The following is a 24,891-nucleotide window of genomic DNA, read 5'->3' on the forward strand; positions in this document are numbered from 1 at the left end:
AATAGGGAACTACAACCAAACAGATGCTCAGACAACTCAAAACTGAGGTAGAAAGACTAAAAAATAAAAAAAGCATATACACGACAGCAAAATAAATATTAAAAAACGTTTTCATAACATATTTTAAAGTAACACAAAATATAAAACTTAACAGTAGGTATTTTCAAATTATATGTACAATTTAAAGTATTCCAAAATAAAAATAACATTATGATTTTAATCGCACACTATTCATTGAAAATAAAGTTCAGTAAATAAAAAAATAGTAAAAGTAGAGAAAAACTGAAATTTATAAATAATTGACATATAAATAAATACATAAATACATCCTAATCACAGTACACATTTCAAAGGCAAACTTCCTTATATTGTTATAAATTATTCTTTCCTTCACAAGGAAAAAATGATAAAATGTAACCTGAAAATAAAGAATTAGAGATTTTCAAATTTTTACTTGAAAAAAGAATAGTATCTTTGAAATATATATATATATATTTTATATATATATATATATATATATATATATATATATCACAAAAACAATGTAAAAACTCACAAATGTATTATGGCGCCTTCCCCACCCATTTCCCATATAAACCCTAAATTTCATATTAAAAACATAAGCAAAATAAAACTTCCTTACATAAAAAACAGAAAGAACAAAACCTAATAAAAAATAAAAATAAATATTGTATTTAAAACTTACAAAATGGTAAATCATATAAAAAAATCCCATACCTCTTTATAATCATCTAAAAAAAATAGCATGAACATTATACAAGTTTAAGACAATAATAAAGTAATTATATATTTTTTAAGAATTTACATAAATAACTAAAACAATATTTGCATCTGGGATATTGAAAACAACAATATTTTGGTAATCAGAATACAAATTCAAAAATATTTTGATAACCAAGTATTTTTAATTTGAAATTTTGGTAAAGCATGAACACACCAGGATTAGTTTTTGTTGTAATGGAAGATACATGAGATGCTTATGTCGGGGAGCAAAGGCATGGGTGGGTGATTCTAGAAGTCATAATTAGCAAGTTGACAATAAAAGGTAAATACCAGTTTAATCAAAGTATAATTGTGCTAACAGAACTAAAAAGTATAGAATATGGTGGTAAGCAGAGAGAAGATCACCAAGTTTTGATAAAAGTAAAACAATCATACAGAGAAGTCAGATTTCGGTCTGCTGGTATAGATAATGTTGTACTCAGTGTAATGTGGACCGAGACAGAGAGCAACACTAAGACATGTAAGAATCCAAAGAACATGGGTATAACAACAGAAGCCTTTCCCTTATCTGATCAGAACAGAGACCGAGACAGAGGTCACAATGCAATAGCATACAGACTAAAATAGGCAATTGACCACATTTGGGACAGAGCAGACAACAAGAGTGAAAAAAATATCCAGAATATGTGACAGATGTGACAGCAAGGAGATTGGGAGAAACCCAAGAAAAGGAATTATATACAGGGCTTCAAAAAAAAGAAGAGTATTACTGTGAACAAGAGCAGGCTGTGAGTCCAACAGTCACTAAGAAATGTTAAGGTCTGTTGGTACAGGAATACTGGAACATTATTTGCTAAAAGGAATTTGAGAATATACACAACAGTTGCTAAACCAATTAATGCCCTGCTGGTAATGGAATAATGCAGGAATTCAGACAAGGGTAGGAATAGTAAATCAGAACAAGGAAAAAAAGTTAACCTTTACCAACTCAGCTAATTTATGGTCAAAAGCCTGACAGGGAAAACAAAGACTTCAGGATATGAGGATAAAAAGGACAGGCAGATAGAACGGTGTGATTGTGAAGCAAGGAAAACAGATACAGCTCAAAGCTTCACAGTGCAGCTGCCAGAGAAAAACAGGACAGTGCAAAAATAAGAAGCAGGAAACATGACTCCTCTCGGGATTTCAAAGGTTCAGCAGTCGAGGTAAATGAGAAAAAGCAGGAGATCGTATTGGCAGTTGAAGCAATAATCTAAATACCTCCTTTAAGCTCACAGCCAGTGCGCAGGGTGTTTGGAACTTAGAATAGGTGTGACCTAGATGTAGGTCAATGCAGGCAACAGCAGTTAAAGTGCCTCTTCTATCTCTGTGACTGAAAGGGTGCACTGAAGTTCTAGGAAGCACTGAGTGGCAGAAGAAACCCTGGAGTGAAAATTGTGCATCAGAATTTAAGAGGAATTCATGCACCGGAGCTCATGAGCATGCTCAATTTGATGACACAGGGCCAGATTCACAAAGGTAAACTTACACCCTGGTGTAAGTTCATAATTGATTGGTGTTCACAAAAGAATGTATTGGTAGTAACTTAGCGAGTGCAGAGCCTCACCACCACAGATCTATATTTCTATGTGCGGAGACTCTTCACTCGTAAAGATGCCACCCCTAAGTCCCTTTGTGAATACCAAACAGTCATGGACTTACACAAAATTGTGGGTTTACTTTTGTGAATCAGGGTCTCAGAGTTCAAAGTACGATAGAATTCACCAAAAAACTCTATTCAACCTCTCAGATAGGAGGGAGGAATACAAGTAAAGTAAAGCATTAGGACTTGATAAATAAACCCTGGAATTGTACCTGGAGAGGATCTGATTTCCAAGCGGATTTGTAAAGTCTGTCAATAAATTTGTGTGTTCAGCACTACTTCCAAATGAGTGTTCACAATGGAAGCACACTCACAGCAGGTCTTCAAGTACCCCAATGACAGTATTGGTTCTGACGAATTTGAATTCTAATACCCCTACTTCATACGTCACACTTTCAGTTTTCCTTTTCTCTGAAAAGAAAATATTATCCTTTTGCTTTTTTTTTTGGATCTCCTCAGGCTGTGTTCAAAGACATATACAGGTACATGCTATTAGCCCATCTATTTGAACTATAGGCTTCCTTTCAGTGTGGGATGGAGAGCAGAAAAAGTAGTTTACAGTTGCAACTTGTTTCATTCATGTGTTACCTGACGTCACATCACAACCATAAAGGTGCTGGGCTACTACCTCCCTGTCAAAGGAGAGATAAAATGTAGAAAGACCTGAGTGGGAGTAGCAGCATCCTAGGGCACCCTAGTTCCACATGCTGAAGATTGCACTGAACCTTGAAGAGAACATGGAAATGTTCATCTCCAGAATTGCTGTACCATTTGGCACTTGCTTTTCCTTGGCATGGCACATGTGAGCAAGTTCATGTTTTGTCATTGACTTGGGAAATCAAGGTTTTAAGCAGAGATGACATGGAGAGTCCCTGGCTTCTGATGTTTGGGATTTGAAAATAAAGCACAGATCAAGTAAACTGAACATTGAGTAGCAAGTGTACTAGAAAGTCATGCAATGCAGTGGAGCAACCAAAGCTGCTGCACAACGTTGTGTAAAAGGGAGAGAATGGGAAATTGCTCCAGGTGCTAAAGTATTGTACTTTTTGTTTTCTCCCCTTCGCTGGAATACATTAGGCTGCTTTACCTCACTCATACACACACCCTTACACAATGTGTGATGTCTAGTATACATTTTGGGCCAGATGTACCAAAGGGTTTTAACCATTCTGTGTCTATGGGAAAATGTGTTCGTACATATGGCCCTTTGTAACTAAAGGGTACGCTTCCAGCACAAAGTATTATTCATAGTTAAAAATTTGAAAGAGTTTATCAAGACTTTGCACAGTTCCTGTTACCTTTTGTGACATTACTCTTGTGCACTGCCTTGGTAATTCTCGCCCCAAGCATATGATCTCTGTGGTGCATGCAGCAGAACACAAATGGGACTCCCACAAGTGATTTTAGTACGGATGGGTGTTCCATTTCATGTTCCCATGAATTCCATAACATTACATCAAATTATGCAAGAATAGTAATTCAGCGTTTAGAACTATTTCTTACCACAAAATGGCCTTCGAGTCCAAAATGGAAGCAAGGATGCGTTTTAAGGTAAGAAATAGATGGAATGCAACTGAGCACAAACAGCAAGCAAGATTAGCTGCTCGTGCTTGCTAAATGTGCTCTTGGGATAGGACTTTCCCCCAACTTACTCCTGGTACTAAACACTATTTTCTTCGCACAAAATGCACCTTTATGTCCAAAATGGTCAAAATGCAGCAGAAAACAAATAGCGAGCACAAGCCTCCTCGTGCACTCGATAAATGTGTTTTCTAACAGGATATTTTACCCTAAATTATTCTTAGTCATGGGAGGAGGAATAATAACGTAGTCACCAGCAATGTTGTGTCAAGGAGCAATGCAAAATTTCCAAAGTGACTCTGATTACCCCGATGTAATCGAAATTCTGCCCAGGCTTATACATTAGTAGTATTCCAATAGAATATCTTATACAAAATACCATGGGCCAAAATATCAAATTTCTGGTATTGTAAATGTATGGGTTTACTATACCTAACTTCATACATATGAACCCTAACCAATGTATATATTATATATGTTAATTATCTCCTATATTACATTACTCACTATATTGTTGATAACATCACTGCAACATCCAAATTGAAATCATTAATGACAACACTGGATTGTGGGGACACACGTTATAGTTACCTTAGTGCACAAGTTATAGTTGCTTGAGAGGACTAAAACTCATGAGTTTTAGTGGTTTTGTTATTTGAAATAAATACATTTTAATTGACATACTAAGCTAAATTATCTAACTATAATTTCACTGTGACCTTAGCTTTGTGAGTGAGTATATGTGTGTCTGAGTGAAAGGTCACTTTAAAAAAAAAACAAAGGTCACAGGGATATAATGGTGCAAGGCTGGGTGCTTATAGAAGGTTGACCAGAGGGCCAGGCCATGCACAGCCGAAGGCCTTGGGCAGTGGTGGTTGGATTAATGTATAGTAAGAAAACTGGTATAAGTTAAAACCATATAGAAATTCACTTGAAAACTAATATTTACACTGACATTATAGTTAGGCTCACATTTGAAACGTATGAAACACCAGAACTCCACCAGTTATAGTTAGAGTTACCTCAAGTAACTATAACTCGAGCCCTATGGTAACTATAACGTGCATGAGTGTCTGAGTGTGTCTTTGAGTGAGTACCTAAGTGTCTGAGTCGGCGTGTGAGATGGAGAAAGAGATTGAAGTAGAGAGAGAGAGAGAGAGAGAGAGTGAGAGAGAGAGAGGATGTTTATTCAATATTTGGGTTAGCAGAACTCTGCCTTGACTGCCACAATACAGCCTCCGCACTCCTGGCTGTTTTGTTTCACTCGTAAGGGGCTCTCAACAAGCATTAGGCTTGTTTATTGCCATGACACAAGTATATGACACAAAAGTGTCTCTAGCAAGCCTACTAAAAGTCACATTTCTAATAAGGAGAATTTGGCTTCCGTTCTACATTCTGCATTCTTCTTCTGTATAAAAACTATTCTAAATCTCAAGCCTGTCTGTGTTATGCTCTTTATCTTAATAATTTCCAACAATATCTATTAATTCTGCAAGTATTTGCTTCTCAAACAGCCCCCACTAATCATCACACTTATGTCACTAATGTACAACAAAGAAGGTGGAGAAAATGCATGGAAAATGCATGAAATGGTTTCTTTTAGCATGCAAGACAAGCACATTGGGCCAGATGTTCAAAAATGCAATTTTTCATTTCTTAAATAGTGACTTGAGAGCAATCGCTATTTAAGAAATAAAAAATGCTATGTACAAAGATACAGGTTACCTAATAGCCATTCCTACAAAGTAGGAATGGTTATTACAAAACTGTATTTAGAAAACCCATTTCATTTGAGTGAATAGGCAAGGTTTGCATTTTCTTAATAGCGATTTCTTCTTGACATTGCTATTTAGGAAATGAAAAACCATGGATGGCAGTGGGAGAAAGGCCCTCCTTGGTGCGCCCCAAAATTAGGGGTGCACCTGTAGAGCACAGATATGCCTGGGTCGCATGTGTGTGTACTATTGCAATTAAAGAAAAAGATCCTTGGGTTGCTTTTTTTAAAAATTGCACCTGGTTAGCACCGTGTTCAAGTCGGTAGAAATTCCATCCCCAAAATGCCCAATTCGCATTTTGGAAATACATGGTACATCAGAATAGGAAATGCAAATGGCAAATCTCTATTTGCATCTCCTATTCTGGGAATCACAAATTGCTAAATCTACAAGGTAAAAATTGCAATTTGTAATTCCTTAAAGGGCTTTGAACATTATAAAAAAAGCTGAATCGGATGGTTAAAAAATGCAAACAGGCTTTGTATCTCTGGCCCTACATAACAAATGACCAGGAAGTGTGCTATCCACCGTAAAGTGTTTCATTGCCTCATCAGTGGTAGTAAAAAATTAATAAATGCAATTTCAATGAGTGCACATTAACAACAAGACTGAGAGGGTCATTCCGACCATATGCAGACTGCCATATAACGAGTGGTCCACCCCCCCTTCATACACATACGTACCCACAGACAGACACACCCTGACACACACTCACTCACAACACCCTTACACTCACACACACACGCATCACTATCACCACATTAACACACGGTCACACATGCATGCACACACAAACAATCCCCTCCCACCCATTAATGACACGCATACACACACTCACACACACCCATTCACTCACCCCACCCCCTTCCCTTGCGGAGGAAACTTACCTCATCTGACGAGATGCTCCTTCCTGAGAGGACAGGACCAGGCTCTCCCACCGCTGGCCTCGCCCCACCATCAGGACCCCACCAGGCCATATTACAGGTCGCAATATGGCTGGCGGAGTCCTTTTTGCAGGGCGAGCCGGCGGTGGAACAGCCTCTGCACTGCCGACCACCAGCACAACTATTGAGGCTGAAATCCTTCAGTACTCGGAATGTGGCGGTCAGAGGAATGCCAGCACTGGAGGTCCTCTGGCGCCCACGACTTCGGTGGTCTAAGCAAAAGACCACCGAAGTCGGAATGAGCCCCTGAGTTTGGTAGTCATCTCTGAGCAGAGATTCAGATTTTGGAGAACTGGTTTTTATAAGAGGTTTTTAAAATAGTTTTAATCTGTGTTTGGTTTTTGATCTTCTGTCCTAGGTGCCAGGAGCCTTGGTTGATGCAGCCAAGGTAGGACATTGTTGCTTTCTTTGAAAGATTTTGAAGGACTGTGAATATTGTGGGAATTATTTCTTCAATTAGGGCTTGATAAGAAGATTATCTGAATGCATATGGTAAAATGGATTTAGTAGCCTACCTAGGCATGATGGGTTTGTTATGAAGTGAAGTAATATGGATATGCCGTATGGATTAACACCACTTATATTTATTAATGATTGCTGACAGTCAGGCTACATTGATCGATACTGGCCTAAATCACAGAGTGAAGCCCTTTATATTTTCATTAAAAAAGCAATGGAGTGCATGCCCCCCTCCCAGAGTCTTCGGAGACCATGGGAAACCCTTCCATGAGGCAGACAGAAATAGGCAGGAGGGAATGCAGCTCCCCTCCTTAAGCCCAAATTGGCACTGGAACCCGTTTTACCAAAGTGCGCAGTTTTTGTGGAGGGAAACCCTATTCACTGGGACTAAATAATAACATTAGGAAAGGGGGTGCACCATCCCCTGAGCAGTACAAGGCCCCAGGGACCCCACCCCCAGGGGTCGGGCCTCAACTGTATCCAGAAGAGCACACCCTTGGGAGACCATGATTTTCCCTTGTCTGCAGAACTAGAGGCAGGGAAAGAAGTTTTCTTCCACCAGGCGAGATCTTTGAGTATGCTCCTGCCGGATGGGAATACTCTTCTGTCTTTTTGCTTGTGCTCTGGAGGGCAGGGAAATTGTGATTGCTCCATCCGATGGGTGCAAGCATAAGTAGCTGCTCCGGCCAAGTGGGGGCAATGACAGCTCCAGTGTACTACAGGACACGAACAGCAAGCTAGCAGCCACTCATTCTCTCTTAGATCGTAGTTCCTGGGATCGTACACTAACTTTTTTTGCCTGAAAATGCTCTTAATTACTCAAGCTGGAGTAATTGGATAATTTCAATAATTGCACACCACAAGAGTAATACACAAATCATTAGATTCCTTTCATTGCTCTGTCAAACTTAAAATTTAGCCAAGGCCTATTTAGTAGGACCTTGAACAACTAATGTGGTTTGGTTATCTAGAGGGATAGGCTCTCTGTAAAGACTTCTGTAAAAGACAAAGGGCCCGATTTAGATCTTGGCAGTGTTACCACTAAATCCACGATGGTGCCAGACCCAAATAGACTGACAAGTCTATGGTGTTCTGCCCACCCAGTTGAATGCTCTTCCTAGCCATCTGGCTGGCAGGGTCTCCTAGAGCCTCTTTAGATATTATGGAGTGCAGGCAGTGTACTGGTGATAGATTTATGACGGAAGGAGACCATTGGACCCAATGAACATCTGACAATGACACTGGCCATTGACTAGAGGTAGGTCACACATACACACTGTAACTTAGCTAATTGTACTGCAGGGGTCCTGTGCCCATATGCGGTGCCCACATAATGTATACAGACAATGCAGGTTTCCAAACTTGAGATCCAGTGATGGGGGGTCATATTTTGTCTGTAGTCCAGTGGCAGCAGCAATGGGAAGTGCTGTCCAGTTGTCCAGTCAAAAACAGAAGCGAAAATGTGGGAAAAGGTGAGTTTTGGACATCATTCCCCCCAATCTACCAACTTAGATGTGAAGGTCAGACCGCCACAGTTGGTTTGGCTGTAAAGTACATCTATATCTGCTTATTGGTAAAGGTGACCATATTCACTCTGTCAACCACTAAGCCCAATGCTGCCATCAAAGATCTTGGTGGAGTCAGCAGGACTCGGCGTTCTTTCACCTATGGTCCCGCCAACATCTGAATCGGGCTGACGGACCACTAAGGTGGTGAACGGGAAATCCAACTTTTTTGGCGGCATGACCATTACCACCAACCTCCTAATCAGGCCTAAAGTCAGTTCATAGTAGGGACTTTACCACCTAATGGGGTCTGGGTGTTAGAAGATGAAGGGTATGTCTTTGAGACAGGACCAACTAATGTGGCCTGTTGTATTAAGGGAGAGGGTTCTCCATGAAGACTTCTGTATAAGGCGAAGAATGTGTGTAGTAAGGACTTGGCCATCTAATGGGGCTGGGTATCTGGGGGGAGTGGGCTTTCCACACACCTGTTGTACAAGGTGAAGGTTTAGCAATAAAGGTGACTGGAGTCCAACTCTCAACCCCTACACCCACTGCTGCCAACAAACACCTTGGTGGAGTCAGCAGGACTTGGACGGTATTTCGCCTATGGTTCCGCCAACATCTAAATCAGGCTGACGGACCACCAAGCTGTTGGACGGGAAATCTGATGGTATTTTGGCAGCAGGACCATTGCCGCAAACTTCTAAATCTGGCCCAAAGGCTGTTCATAGTAGGGGTAGGGGCTTCACCACCTAATGGGGCCTGGGTGTCCAGAGGTGAAGGGTGTGCATATAAGGGACAGGACCAACTAATGGGGCCTGGTTGTATTGAGGGAGTGGGTTCTCCATGAAGACTTCTGTATAAGGCAAAGAGTGTGTGTAGTAAGGACTTGGTCATCTAATGGGGCTGGGTATCTGGGGTAAGTGAGCTTTCCACAGCACCTGTTGTGTAAGGTGAAGGCTGTGTGTAGTAAGGGTCTGTCTGTCCTGCAGAAATAGGCTCTCTTTGAAGACTTCTGTACAAGGCAAAGGCCATGTATAGTAGGTGCTTGCCAACTAATAGGTCATGGGTGTCTAGAGCCAAAAGGTGGGTGTTGTAATGGCATAACTACCTAATGGGACATTGGCCCTCATCATGACTTTGGCGGTAAATTCCACTTACCGCCACGCTGACTGCCACCAATTTACCGCCGCCGCAGCAGATATCCGTTCACCATATTATGACACACACACACCAATCCGTCAGTATTCAGCCACATACAGAAATCCGCCACACCAAAGGTCAGTGATAAACCAGCGGTATCAAAACCCACACCATTACGCCAACAGAACTACGCCCATCACATTATGACCCATGAATCACCACAGTGGACATTCAACAGTGGTAAACCATTGGCGGTACATACCGCCGTGCTCAAAATGGACACACAAACAAAACAACACCACATTGGAAAATTCAAACAACACACACCTGACACCATACACACACCATACCCACACCACTATAAAACACACACCCACATTACCCACAACCCTTTATCATTACAAACAATTGCCAGCAGAGAGACATCAAGACCACAGACACAACCAGAGCCACACACTATACACACCTATACACCACTCATGCACCACCACATCACACACCCTAACATTTTACCCAACACACCGTCACCTACACACCTCACACAACACCCATGGCACCACAAAGACACCCCCGCTTCACAGAGGAGGAGCCAAGGGTCATGGTGGAGGAAATCATCAGGGTAGAGCCACAGCTATTTGGAGCACAGGTGCAGCAGATATCGATAGCTAGGGAGATGGAGCTATGGTGGAGAATTGTGGACAGGGTAAACACCGTGGGATAGCATCCAAGGACTAGGGATGACATCAGGAAGAGGTGGAATGACCTACGGGGGAAGGTACGTTCCATTGCAGCAAGACACCAGCTCGCTGAACAGAGGACTGGCGGTGGACCCCCACCTCCTGCCCCACAACTAAAAGCATGGGAGGAACAAGTCTTGGCAATCCTGCATCCTGAGGGCCTGGCCGGAGTAGGAGGAGGACTGGACCCTAGTAAGTCAACTCTCTATCACTACTACCCTCACCTGCATGCCATCACATACCCCCACCCTCACTCCCATCACTCCAACACCTCCCACACACCCCACCATCACATCTCACTCATCCCAATGCCAAGCCCTGCATGCTCTACCAATGCATGGACACCACTCACAGCCCAGCATGGACACTCATTACTAAAGCATGCACACCATAGAGAACTAACAATCCCACCACACACCAACATAATCAAGTGAAAGCTGCCAGAGCAAATCCAACCAAAGAGGGTGAGCCACAGATGTACAATATGTCAGACCCAGAAACCATAACACATCCTTTACATCCCCACAGGTATCCCAGTAAATGTCAGCGGAGAGGAGGTGCCAGCAATATCCAGTCCCCCAACTGAAGAGGCCCACAGTGATGACAGCAACTCTGGTCTTCAGGATCTGGATGACCAACCTGGCCCATCAGGGACCTCTGAACAGCGGTTACCTAGGACCAGTCACACACCACCACAGAGCCTCCCCCATCAGGACACACCACCACAGTACTCACCCAGCGTACCGACACCTCTGCCGCTAGGACACGCCAATCAGCAGTGTGTTCACCTCTACTGGGTCCCCAGGCTACACCTCATACCCAAGGCAATCAGGGACCTGGGGTCAATGGCAGTAGGCACACGGTTCAGGGGACAGAGGCACAGGACAACAGGGAAACTGGGAGGCGTGCTGTGCGCCAGGGGGAGGACAGGCCCAGGGAACCGACTCTCCAGGAGGCACTTGCAGAGATCCTGGGAGCCTATCAACATTCCCAGGACACAATGGGCCAGATCCTGGACAATGTGCAGGAGAACAGGCGGCTGCAGGAGGGACAGTACCAGGGGATCAGGGAGGACTTGCAGGCCAACAACAACACCCTGATCTCCATAGCAGGGGTGCTGTCAGACATGGCCAACATTATGAGGGAGGCAGTAACACAACAGCTGGCCCCTGCCACTAGCCAGACATCTGAACAGCCTTCCACCTCCACTGCCGCTAGTGGCCAGGAGGCCTCGCCACAGGACTCACAGGCCACCAGTACCCTTCCCCCGCAGAAGGAGAACTACCCTGCAATCCAGACAGAAGCCAGAGACACTTGCCAAGACCTCCACCGGGAAATGAGACTCTCCTGATTGTCACCCTTGTGTCCTGTTCAGTCACCCTTGAACTGCCATTGCTCCCCTTCCCATGTCCCCTTGGACAATGCACCTGTGCTTCATACAGATTGGAACAATACCCTGGACTTTCCTCCATCATCACCCCATCCCATTGCACTTGCCCCTCAATATTTTAGCACTTCAATAAACACCGTTGGAAAAAAAATACGTTTGGAGTATGTCAATTTTTCAATTATGTATTCATTGAAACAGGTACAAACATTGCAATTTAACTGTACAGAAAATTAGCATAGGTTAATGACATGTAGCTGGCTGCAGTGATCACACCAGGAGTATATGTTAGGTCACCAACATCTGCAAAATGAATTGCCAGAGGTAAAAGTAAGTGGGCATAGAAGTGGGAAATATCAGCATGCCAGTGCCACAGAAATTCGAACAAATGTCATATAATTGTGAAGTAACACCGTCCTACCTGTGTGTCATTGGAAGTATTGTCTGATCACTGATGTTTTGTTGTCCTAATCCTCATCCTCTGCCTCCTCATCCTCACTGTCCACAGGGTCCACTGCTGGCACACGGGCATCTCCAGCCTCCTCCTCCTCCAGAACAGGTACATGTTGTCTCAGGGCCAGGTTGTGCAGCATGCAGCATGCCACTACTATCTGGAAGACCTTCTTGGGTGAGTAGCACAGGGATCCACCTGTTAGATGGAGGCACCAGAACCTAACCTTCAGGAGGCCAAAGGTTCTTTCAATTATCCATCTGGTTCACCCATGTGCCTCATTATAACGTTCTTCTGCTCTTGTCCTGGCATTCCTCACGGGGGTCAGCAGCAATGACAGATTTGGGTAACCAGAGTCACCTGCAAATACTGAGGGACAACATTTAGCCACACACTATCCCATATGGCCCACTCCATACCCATACACCCACTTCTACTGGGTGGGAACCAAGGCTCACCTATTAGCCACACCCTGTGCCTCTGTAATTGGCCCATCACATTTGGGATGCTGCTATTCTTCAGCACAAAGGCATCATGTATCGACCAAGGATACTTAGCATTGACGTGGGAGATGTACTGGCCCACCATGCACACCATCTGTACATTCATAGAGTGGAAACTTGTACGATTTCTGAACACCTGTTCATTCTGATAGGGGGGACAAATGCAATATGTGTTCCATCAATCGCCCCAATTATGTTGGGGATATGTCCCATTGCATAGAACTCAGCCTTCACTGTGGCCAAATCTTCAACCTGGGAAAATGTAATGTAGCTGCACATGTGTTTAATCGGGGCAGACAACACTCTTGTCAGCATTATTGAGAACATTGGCTGTGACATTCCTGCTGCCAAGCCCACTGTCACTTGGAAAGAACCAGTTGACAGGAAATGGAGCACTGACAGAACTTGCACAAGAGGGGAGATCCCAGTGGGGTGACAGATAGCAAATATCATGTCAGGCTCCAATTGGGCACACAGCACTGTGATTGTGGCCCTGTCCAGTCTATAGGTGAGTATAATGCGCCTGTCCTCCATTGCTGCCAAGTCCACAAGGTTTCTGTACATGGGGGTATGTCTCCATCTCCTATTCATCCGCAGCGGTAGGAATCTATGGGGCAAAAGAGTGAGGAGCCGGTCATAAACTGAACAATGGAGCTACAATAGAACTTTACATGCTGTTAACTTGTAATGGGTAAGTGTGATTTGTCCTGTATGTCCTAATTTCATTAGTGATGCAGCAATTTTCCAGAGCCTGCCCCACCCCCTGAAATGTCGTCTGCCTGTCCTGTGTGGAGGGACAGGTGGAAGTGAGGTAATTCTGCTGACGTTGCGCGCCGTTGCAGGAGGTGGTCGGGAACCGCCGTGCAATTCCTCATTGGTTAACATTGGGCCCTATGAGTTACAGTGGCCAATGGTGATCTACGCCGGCGGTGACGGTATGCACCGCCGCGGACGTGACTGCCATTTTGATCCCTCACTTGCTACCTGATTTTCCACAAGATAGGACCTACACTGCATGTGCTGCTGTGACCTGTGTCTGGAACTTACCATGACCCATGTTACTGGGGAAAGGGCCCCAGCCTTCACTTCGGAGGAGTTTGAGAGACTGGTGGATGGGGTCCTACCCCAGTATGGACTGCTGTATTGGCCTCCAGACACAATGCATGTGGCATGAATGCATGGAGTGGTGTATGTGAACGCCTCATGTAAGGGGGGTGAGTGGATGTCCTCTGGTATGGGTTGTGTGCAGGGGCATGTGTGTGTAAATGGTAAATGGGGATGTGAAGGGGTACGGTGGGCCATAAGTGTAACAGGCAAGACTGTTTGTCTAATGGTATTTTCCTGTGTTTATTGCCTCTGCAGGTCAGCGCCCATCAAAAGAAGGGTATATGGCGTGCCATCGCCAAGGAGGTGCAGACCCTGGGGGTCTATGGCAGGCGGAGCACCCACTGTCGCAAACAGTGGGAGGACCTGAGATGCCAGGTATGGAAGACGGCAGAGGCCCAGCTGGGTATGGCCTCCCAACGAGAAGGGGTGCCCATCGAACCCTGACCCCCTTGATGGCCTGCATTGAGGTCATCACAGCACCCACAAGGGGGTGAGTACAGTGCCCATCATTGATGCTCATGCATGGTAGGGTGGTATCCGGGTGGGAGATGTGTGTCGGTGGGTGCCCCTAGGCCAGGCCTGACACTGCAGCGTAGGCTAGGGTTCAGAAGGGCAAATCTTGGTACCTAGATCGCAGGCATCCACTATTGGTCAGGGCTGGATGGGTCCCAGGTGTGCAGCATTTGGCGGTGTGTGCCCCTACCCATGCCTTGGCAGCTAACTATTTCTCTGGTAGTGCTATGGCATATTGCATAGGCCTGTTCCCTGTGTGTGAGGGTGCTGTGTACGCCAACGGTGGGGTTGATGCAGCCATTGACCAAGTTTATCCTTTGTCTCTCCCCCCCCCTTTTTTTTTGTCAGAGGCACCGGTGACGGAGGGAGCTGCATCCCACAGGACCCAGGAGGCAGAGTCCACCGTCGCTGAGGGCACCAGTGGGACAGAGGGCAAGGGGAGCACCACGGTGGAGACTGGAGGGGGCAGTTCTGACACACATACCTACTCCGATGGAAGCTCCCTGGTGGTGGCGGACACTTCTGTGACCACCACAGCTACAGGTATATCCACCACCCCCTGTACCAGCACCACCCTCCCAGTAGCCCATCATCGATTTGCCTGTGCCCGCTCACCCAGGAGGGTGGGCATCTCCTTCGCCCCAGGCACCTTAGGCCCTGCCCCAGTGAGCCCTGCTGCCCTGTGTGAGGAGGCTATTGACCTCCTGAGATACATCTCTGTAGGGCAGTCAACCATTGTGAATGCCATCCAGGGGCTGGCAGCCCAGATGCAAAAGACTAATGCATTCCTGGAGGGCATTCACACTGGATTGGTGGCCCAACAGAGATCAATTCAGGCTCTGGCCTTCCTTCTGTACAAGGTGAAATATATGCTTAGTAAGGTCATGGCCATCTAATTGGGCATGGGAGCCTAGAGGTGAAGAGTATGTGGAGTAGCAGCATTGTCAGCCAGTTTATAGTGAGTGGGCTTCTCATAAAGGCTTTGATACACAGTGAAGGCTGTGCATAATAGGGTCCACCTTATGGGCTTTGGTGTTTCGAGGTATAGTGTTTGTGTATTAGAGAATTGACCACCTAAAGAGACTTGAGTGTTTGTAGAGAGTAGACTCCCTAAAGAGACGTATGCACAAGGTACAGGCAGCGTGTAGTAGGGAATGGCCAACTAATACAGCCTGGGTGTTTGGAGGCGAAGACTAGACAGTGCTATGAGCTTAACCATTCAAATTAGGAGCATGGCCAGCTAATTGGTTGTGTCTGTGTTGAGTTAATTGGCTCTTCATGAAAAAATTTTACAAGGCAAAAGTTGTGCATAGTAGGAGTTTATGCACTTTATGTTGCCTGGCTGTCTAGAGGGCATTGGCTTGTCATGATGACTTCCGTACAATGTAAAGGCTGTTCTTAGTAGGGGCTTGTCTCGCTAATGTGCCTTGGGTATCCGGTGGCAAAGGGTGGGTGGCAAAGTGGCTTGATCACCTAGGAGTGTGTGGATTTCTAGATGCAAAGGGAGTGTGCAAGACTGGTTTTGCCATCTGATGGTGCTCGGGGATCCAGAGGGAGAGGGCTCTCTATGAAAATTTCTGTAGAAGCTGAATGCTGCTGTAGTAGCGGCTTGAAGATATAATGGGACTGGGATGTCTTGAGGCAAATGGTGTATATAAGTAGCTTGGCCATCTAGTGAGGCTGGGGTGTCTGGAGGGAGCAGCCTCTTCATGAAGGCTTCTGTACACCGTGAAGGCTGGATGAAGCAGGGCCTTGGCAACTAATGGGGTTTGGTTGTCGGGATGCAAAGTGTGTCCTTAGTAGAGGCTTGGACAACTAACGGGCCTTGGCTGCCGGAGGGATTGGGCTCTCCATAAAAGTTTCTGTAAAAGGCAAAAGCTATGCCTAATAGGAGATTGGCCACTTAATAAGTCTTGGGTATCCGGAGGGAGTGGGATCTCCATAGAGATTTCTATAGAAGGTGAAGGTTGTGCCTCATAGGGGCTTGGCTACCTTATGGGGCTTTAGTGACTGAATAGTGTTTTCTATCCATGAAGACTTCTGAACAATGAGAAGACTGTGCCCATAGGGGGTTGGGCACCATATGGGGTCTGGGTGCCTTGAGGTGAAGGCTGTGCAGTGCTAAGGGCTTAGCTACACATTAGGGCTTGGTTATATGAAGGTGAAGACTGTGCCTAATATGGGCTTGGCTACCTTTCTGGACGGAGTGGGCTCTCCATGAACATTATTTACAAGGCGAAGTTTGTACGTAGTAGGGGCAAGGGCACCCTATGGAGCCCAGTTATCTAGAGGTTATGTGCTCACACTGAGGACTTTTGTACAAGGTGAAGTCCATGCTTCAAATGGGATTTGCCACCTAATGTGGCTTGGGTTTCTGGTGGCAAAGGCTGGGCATAGTAGTGACTTGGCCATTTAATGAGGCTTGGGTTTCTAGAGGCAAAAGGTGTGCGTTGGAGTGACTTTGCCAGCTAATGGGCTTGTTTGTCTGGAGGGAATGGACTCACCAAGAACATTTCTGTAAAATGCAAGTGCATCCATAGTACAGACTTGGACACAAATGGGACTTGGGAGAAGGCGACAGTTGTGTGTAGTAGAGGAGCTGTGTGTGTGGAGGGACTGGTCTCTCCATGATGACTTCTGTACACGTTAAATGCTACATGTTGTAGGGGTTAGTCATGTATTAGGAGCTGGGTGTATGGAGGTGAAGGGTGTGTGCACCCAATTAGGTTTAGGTGTATAGAGAGAGTGAGCTCTCCATAAAAAGCTCTGTACAAGATGAAGGCTTGTGGTGTAGGAGCTTGACCACCTAATTTGGCTTATCTGCCTTGAGAGAGTTGGCACTCTAGAGACTTTTGTTCAAGGCAAAGACTGTATGTAGTATGTACTTGGCTGCTGAATGGGAGTTGGGTGCCTAGAAGTGAAGTATGTGCGTAGTAGAAGCTTGCACTCTTGGTTGCATGGAGGGAGAGGAATATTTCTATACATGGCAAAGATTGTGTGTACTAGGTGCTTGGCGAAGAACGGTGCTCAGCTATGTGGATGTAGAGGGCTCTGTTTGAAAAATATTATGTACATTGCAAAAGGTATGCATAATAGGCGCTTAGCAACCTAATGAAGCTTGGGCATAAGGAGGCAACAGCTGTGCATAATGGAAGCTTGGCACTATTTGAGGCCGACCACATTAGAGCGTGGGTTAGATACCCCATCTAGGTTTGATCCCAATCAGAGACTTTACCTTGGTCTTAGTATCTGGACTGGAAGTTGAAATTATCCAGTGGGGCGAGGGTGCAGGCTGTATCCATGAAGAGATCCATAAGGCTAAATTGCTGTTGGATGAGGTCCTGCTGAACCCATTGGTTTGGGTATGAGAAGTTCTGAGCAGGAAAACATTAACATTTCACACTCAGTGATGTTCTCCTGTTGGTATTGGTATTTGCATCATCGCACAGTCAAGGTTTCTGTGTTAAAACTGTCTGTTTTTCAGGGCTCGGAAATTCCCCAAACAAGACAATTGTGCAGGTTATATCTGATGAGGAGGTCTATGAGGCATGATATCTTCTCAACAAGGCCCTCTGAGATAGATTTGCTGCATCAAGGTAGCTCTAACCATGAGAACCTTGTTTCTTGAGCCCAGAACAATTGTGCATTGGATGGATGGGCTTGATTGGTTGCTCTCCATCCTCTAGGGGTCTGTCCTGTTCTAAGTCCCAATTTTTTAGAAATATTATGAGCAGTCTGGTTGGATGTGGGCAGTTTTCCAGGACCTCAAGAATACCACTTGGGGTTAATATTCAGTCCAGCAGCCTGTAAAGGCCCAGTTGCTACTGGTCCGTTGGGCACCTCAATCAATCAATCAATCAGAGATTTGTAGAGCATGGTTAAACACCCATAGGGTCTCAAGGTGCTGTTTGTGGGTGTGCTGCTCAGTTGAAATAGCCAGGTCTTGAGGTCCTTCCTAAACTGCTTCAGTGATGCGGTCTTCCTGAGCTTGAGAGGTAGCGTGTTCCATGTCTGGGCTAGGTAGTTGAAGGATCTTCTCCTGCTATGCTTTTACAATCTTGGGGACGACTGCAAGTGAGAGCTGGGAAGACCGGGATGTCTGTTAGGTACGTAGAAGGTGAGGCGGTGGTTGAGGGTTGCCGGTCCTATGTTGTACAGTGCCTTCTAGGTGTGGTTCTGTTATTTGTATGTGATGTGCTTGTTGACTGGGAGCCAGTGTAGGTCTCTGAGGTGGGATGCCTTGTGGCTATGTTAGGGGATATCCAGGAGGAGTCTGGCTGTTGCATTATGGATTCTTTGTGGTTGTGATTGAAGTTTCTTGGTGATGCCCCATAAAGTGTGTTGCCGTAGTCCAGTTTGCTAGTGACAAGTGTGTGAGTGACTGTCTTCCTCGTGTCGGAGGGAATCCACTTGAAAATCTTTTGCAGGAGTCGGAGGGTCTGTAAGCATGGCAAAGAGACAGTGTTGACTTAGCGGGTCATGGATAGAGAGGAGTCCAGGTGGGCCACCAGGGCTCGTAAAGCTGATTACGAGGATCTCTCTCTTATCCGAGCTGAGTTTGAGGCAGCTGGCTTCCATTCAGGCTATGACTGCTCTCATCCCGTTGTGGAAATTTCTCTTGGCCTTTGCAGAGAATTCAGCACTTCACAAAAAAGTCTTCTTGTAGTTGATTGTATCCCTGTAGCCAGCGGGGTCCAATCTAGGTCCAGCTAATACTGGTCAGTTGGTCACTTCACAAAAATGCTTCTTGCAGTTTATTGTATCCCTGTTGTCCTGTAGCCAGCTGAGTCTTGGAGTCTACCTCTTTGCTCCTGGATAAAATTGGGCAAAGATTTAGCCCTTCATATCCCCTCACAGATCTCAAACAGCCTGTGCAGTTCTTCTTCTGTTCTTCACAGGACAAGCAAGTGTTCAGAGAAGAATACTTTTTAAATTGAACCAGTCATTGAGTGGGGGTGACTCCTCATTTCTCCCTGACCAATAGGATAAAAGTCCCCACAGAAATTAAAGATTGAGAAACCTTTATTCCCTTGTGTAGAACCCGTGTGTCCACCCAGAGGTGTGTCAAGGGTAATAAGCCGTTCACCTGACATTTGCTTCTCACAGGGCAGGCACCGTCAAAGTTAATTAAGATCTTGGGCCCATTCCAACTGGTCTTCCTGTTGCAGAAAAAACTCCTCCCTCCATCCAGGACAAAGTCCGTGCACTGGGAGCACACCTCACTAATTCTAAATACCGGCTTGGTAGCTGCTAGAGAGTTAATGCAATGCAAATGATCCTCTAGGAACTACGGGAATGATATAAATAACTTTTGTAAAAGTAACTTGTTAAAATATTTATTATAGTTCTGAATTCTCCATTCGATTGGGTATTTAATAAGTAATAGAATTAGTGGTCTATTCATATTTGTAACTGGTCTAAAACTCACCATACCAGATTCAGGACCAGATTAAGAGGGCCTACTGCTTCCCTGCACCACATTTGCTTCATATTTTATGCCGCTAATGTGGGCCAACGAGGCCAATCTCACTGTGCCATATTTACAAAGTGGAGCCAAACATGCATTGCGCCACTTTTGTGACCCCTTGTGCCACATTATGCCTGTGCCAGGCATAATGTATGCAAGTGGGCGTTCCCAGTTACGGGGACCGCAAAATAACAGCTATTTTAAGGCCTGCACAGAATATGCGTTAAAAGGGGGCATACCATTGTTTTTAATGGGCCGCCAGGTACTCTGCAGGATTAGCACCACATTTTTGCACAGTACATCAATAGCGTCAAAAATGTTCATGCTATTGCCCCTACCCTGCGCCATGGTGCTCCGTATATTAAATAGGGCACACAAATGATAGCGGTAGGGGTCTGCAAGGGGCAGTAAGAAAAGTGGCACTACATGTAATATGTCACCACTTTTCTTTAACCTCTTGGGTGCCTTGGACGAGGTCACCTCGTCCTACACCCGGGAACTGGGGGGACAGCTAGCGCTCCCCCCATGTGCACAAAAGGCAGGGATGGAAGGGGAAGCCCTTCCCCTTCCACCCCCGACCCCCCTAAACCCCCCAGTGACATCAGCGCTCATCGCGCGCTGACAAACAAAGAGGGCCTCCTCCCATCGCGCTGGAAGTTCAGCTTCCAGCGCGATCGAAAGAGAAATGCTATGCATTTCTCTTTCGATCACGTGGGGGAGGCCCAGAGAGGCTTCAAAGGGAAGGAAAGGAATTTCCTTCCCTTTGAAGCCTCTCTGAGCGTTTCAAAAGCCGGACTGCTTTCAATCCGGCTTTTGAAACGCCCACTAGACACCAGGGATTTTTTTTTTTTAAGTGTGAAATTGGAATAAGGGAGCGACCACTTGGGCAAGGGTCGCTCCCGGGGGGGGCATTTTTTTGGAAGGTCTTTTCTGTCCCCCTTGGGGACAGATTGGCCTATTATTAGGCCGATCTGCCCCCGGGGGGCAGAAACCTCTAGGCACCAGGGATCATTTTTTTTTTTTGTTTTTTGTTTTTTTTTTTTTGCAGGTGGGGAGCGACCCCTTAGGCAAGGGTCGCTCCCCTGGGGGGAACATTTATTTTGGGCCATTTCTGCCCCCGTGGGGCAGATCAGCCTATTTTGATTAGGCCGATCTGCTAGGGGGGCAGAAACCACTAGGCACCGGGGATTTTTTGTTTGTTTTTGTTTTACAGATGGGGAGCGAACCCCTTGGACAAGGGTCGCTCCCCTGGAGGGGAAAATTGAATTTAGGCCATTTCTGCCCCCTTTGGGTGCAGATCGGCCAATTTTTGCTACGCCAATCTGCCCCCAGGGGGGACAGAAACCACTAGGCACCAGGGATTTTTTTTTGCGCCAATGTCACGCAGGGGGAGCGACCCCGTAGGCAAGGGGCGCTCCCGGGGGGGATTGGGGGGGTCAAATTGTATATAGACAGGGGGGCAGATCGGCCGAATTTAGGCTAATCTGCCCCAAAGGGGGCCGAAACCACTAGGCACCGGGGATTTATTATTTTTTTGCCAATGTCACGCAGGAGGAGCGACCCCGTAGGCAAGGGTCGCTCCCGGGGGGGGTAAATTTATTTTAGGCCATTTCTGCCCCCCCTGGTAGCAGATCAGCCTATTATTATTAGGCCGATCTGCCCCCAGGGGGGGCAGAAACCTCTAGGCGCCAGGGCAATTCTTTTTTGGGTGATTTTTTTTTTTTGTTTGTTTTTTTAGAGATGGGGAGCGACCCATTAGGCAAGGGTCGCTCCCCTGGGGTGCAAATTGTATTTAGACCATTTCTGCCGCAGAAATCACTAGGCACCGGGGATTTTTTTTTTTGCGCCAATGTCACGCAGGAGGAGCGACCCCATAGGCAAGGGTCGCTGTTGGGGGGGTGAGGGGGCACATTTATTTTAGGCCATTTCTGCCCCCCCTGCGGGCAGATCGGCCTAAACCGCTAAGCGGCAGGGACATTTTTTTTGTGTGTTTTTTTTTGTTTGTTTGTTTTTTTAGAGATGGGGAGCGACCCATTAGGCAAGGGCCGCTCCCCTGAGGGGCAAATTGTATTTAGACCATTTCTGCCCCCCTTGGAGGCAGATCGGGCGATTTTAGGTCAATCTGCCCCCAAGGGGGCAGAAACCACTAGTCACCGGGGATTTTTTTTTTGCGCCAATGTCACGCAGGCGGAGCGACCCCGTAGGCAAGGGTCGCTCCGGGGGGGGGGGTTAAATTTATTTTAGGCCATTTATGCCCCCCCTGGGGGCAGATCGGCCTATTGTTATTAGGCCGATCTGCCCCCGGGGGGGCAGAAACCTCTGGGCACCAGGGCAAATTGTTTTTTGTGGTTTTTTTTTGTTTGTTTGTTTGTTTTTTTAGAGATGCAGAGCGACCCATTAGGCAAGGGTCGCTTCCCTGGGGGGCAAATTGTATTTAGAGCATTTATGCCCCCCTTGGAGGCAGATCAGCAGATTTTAGGTCAATCTGCCCCCAAGGGGGCAGAAACCACCAGGCACCGGGGATTTGTTTTTTGCGACAATGTCATGCAAGGGGAGCGACCCCGTAGGCAAGGGTCGCTCCCGGGGGAGGGGTGGGGGTGAGGGGGGCAAATTTATTTTAGGCCATTTCTGCCCCCCCGGGGCCAGCTGAGGTAGAGGCCAAAATCCACAGGTAGGCACTTTGCAAAAAACACCTCTGTTTTCTGTGAAAAAATGTGATGTGTCGACGTTGTGTTTTGGGCCATTTCCTTTCGTGGGCGCTAGGTCTATCCATACAAGTGAGGTACCATTTTTATCGGGAGACTTGGGGGAGCGCTGGGTAGAAGGAAATTTGTGGCTCCTCTCAGATTCCAGAACTTTCTGTCACTGAAATGTGAGGAAAATTTGTTTTTTTAGCCAGGTTTGCAAAGGATTCTGGGTAACAGAACCTGGTCAGAGCCCCACAAGTCACCCCATCTTGGATTCCCCTAGCTCTCTAGTTTTAAAAAATGCACAGGTTTGGTAGGTTTCTCTAGGTGCCGGCTGAGCTAGAGGCCAAAATCTACAGGTAGGCACTTTGCAAAAAACACCTCTGTTTTCTGTCAAAAAATGGGATGTGTCCATGTTGTGTTTTGGGGCATTTCCTGTCGCGGGCGCTAGGCCTACCCACACAAGTGAGGTATCATTTTTATCGGGAGACTTGGGGGAACATAGAATAGCAAAACAAGTGTTATTGCCCCTTGTCTTTCCCTACATTTTCTCCTTCCAAATAGAAGAGAGTGTGTAAAAAAGACGTCTATTTGAGAAATGCCCTGTAATTCACATGCTAGTATGGTCATCCCGGAATTCAGAGATGTGCAAATAACCACTGCTCCTCAACACCTTATCTTGCGCCCATTGTGGAAATACAAAGGTTTTCTTGATAGCTATTTTTCACTCTTTATATTTCAGCAAATGAATTGCTGTATACCCGGTATAGAATGAAAACACACTGCAGGGTGCAGCTCATTTATTGGCTCTGGGTACCTAGGGTTCTTGATGAACCTACAAGCCCTATATATCCCGCAACCAGAAGAGTCCAGCAGACATAATGGTATATTGCTTTTGAAAAATCTGACATTGCAGGAAAAAGTTACAGAGTAAAACGTAGAGAAAAATTGCTGTGTTTTTCACCTCAATTTCAATATTTTTCTTTTTCAGTTGTTATTTTCTGTAGGAAACCCTCGTAGGATCTACACAAATGACCCCTTGGTGAATTCAGAATTTTGTCTACTTTTCAGAAATGTTTAGGTTTCTGGGATCCAGCATTGGTTTCATGCCCATTTCTGTCACTGACTGGACGGAGGCTGAAAGCACAAAAAAACGTAAAAATTGGGTATGTCCCAGTAAAATGCCAAATTTGTGTTGAAAAATTGGGTTTTCTGATTCAAGTCTGCCTGTTCCTGAAAGCTGGGAAGCTGGTTATTTTAGCACAGCAAACCCTTTGTTGATGCCATTTTCAGGGAAAAAACCTCAAGCCGAAATTTTCACTGTATTTTGGACAACTTCTTGGCCTCCTTCAGGGGAACCCACAAAGTCTGGGTATCTCTAGAATCCTTAGGATGTTGGAAAAAAAGGACGCAAATTTGGCTTGGCTAGCTTATGTGGACAAAAAGTTATGAGGGCCTAAGCGTGAACTGCCCCAAATAGCCAAAAAAAGGCCTGGCACAGGAGGGGGAAAAGGCTTGGCAGCGAAGGTTTTAATCTAGGCCTTAATATTTTAATATCAATCTGTACCCTACATTTCATTATAGGACAGCCAGGGCCCACCAGATTAAAAATAGGTCTTGGGGACTTATCAATGTAAGTACATTGTTACATTATATTTCTAGATGTTCCACTTTCAAATACCATTCAACTACAAGAACTATAAAGGGGTGACTTATTACCACTTAAGAAGGGAATTTGTTTGTCAATAAAGGCTATTTTGACTGGTCCAACAGCAGGAGTAATTTGCAGCAGTCAGGCTACTCTGCTAGGCTTAAAGCCCTGTTTTCACTCTCACTCTAGTGGATGGCACAATAAGTGCTGGAGTCCATGGATGCCCTTTAACTTTCCATGCCCTGGGTGCAATTTCTACACTATTTGCTAAAGCCTTCTAGGAAAGTTAAATGTGACAAAACATGGATTAACCAATTTCTACATGTCTCAAGGGTCAAACTGCATACATAGGGCACTGGATAATAGTACCCCATTGTGTAGAATCTAAAAAACAGAAATCCCATCTAGGAAATATTGGGGTCACAACATAAAAAGTGCAGTTTTCTCACATTATTTTTAGACGTAACTTCAGTTTCACTTTCATTCATGTTGTAGAACTCTGTTCAGGAGCATGAAGGTTTTACGTAAATAACCCTCAATCTATTACCCGTAGGTGGTAACAGACTTGGGGGGTCATTCTGACCTCGGCGGTAAA

General features: G+C 45.5%; 1 long non-coding RNA gene across 1 annotated transcript in view; it reads left to right on the plus strand.

Annotated features, from left to right (window-relative positions):
• Positions 1-24,891, plus strand: part of LOC138249055 (uncharacterized) — a 71,896-nt gene that overhangs the window by 37,018 nt on the left and 9,987 nt on the right. Inside the window, exon 3 of the long non-coding RNA XR_011194689.1 lies at positions 7,045-7,074. This is a non-coding gene — a long non-coding RNA (uncharacterized lncRNA). The remainder of the gene's footprint in view (positions 1-7,044; positions 7,075-24,891) is intronic.

Source organism: Pleurodeles waltl, chromosome 8 (genome assembly GCF_031143425.1).
Source record: "Pleurodeles waltl isolate 20211129_DDA chromosome 8, aPleWal1.hap1.20221129, whole genome shotgun sequence".
In the NCBI taxonomy this organism is placed as follows: Eukaryota; Metazoa; Chordata; class Amphibia; order Caudata; family Salamandridae; genus Pleurodeles; species Pleurodeles waltl.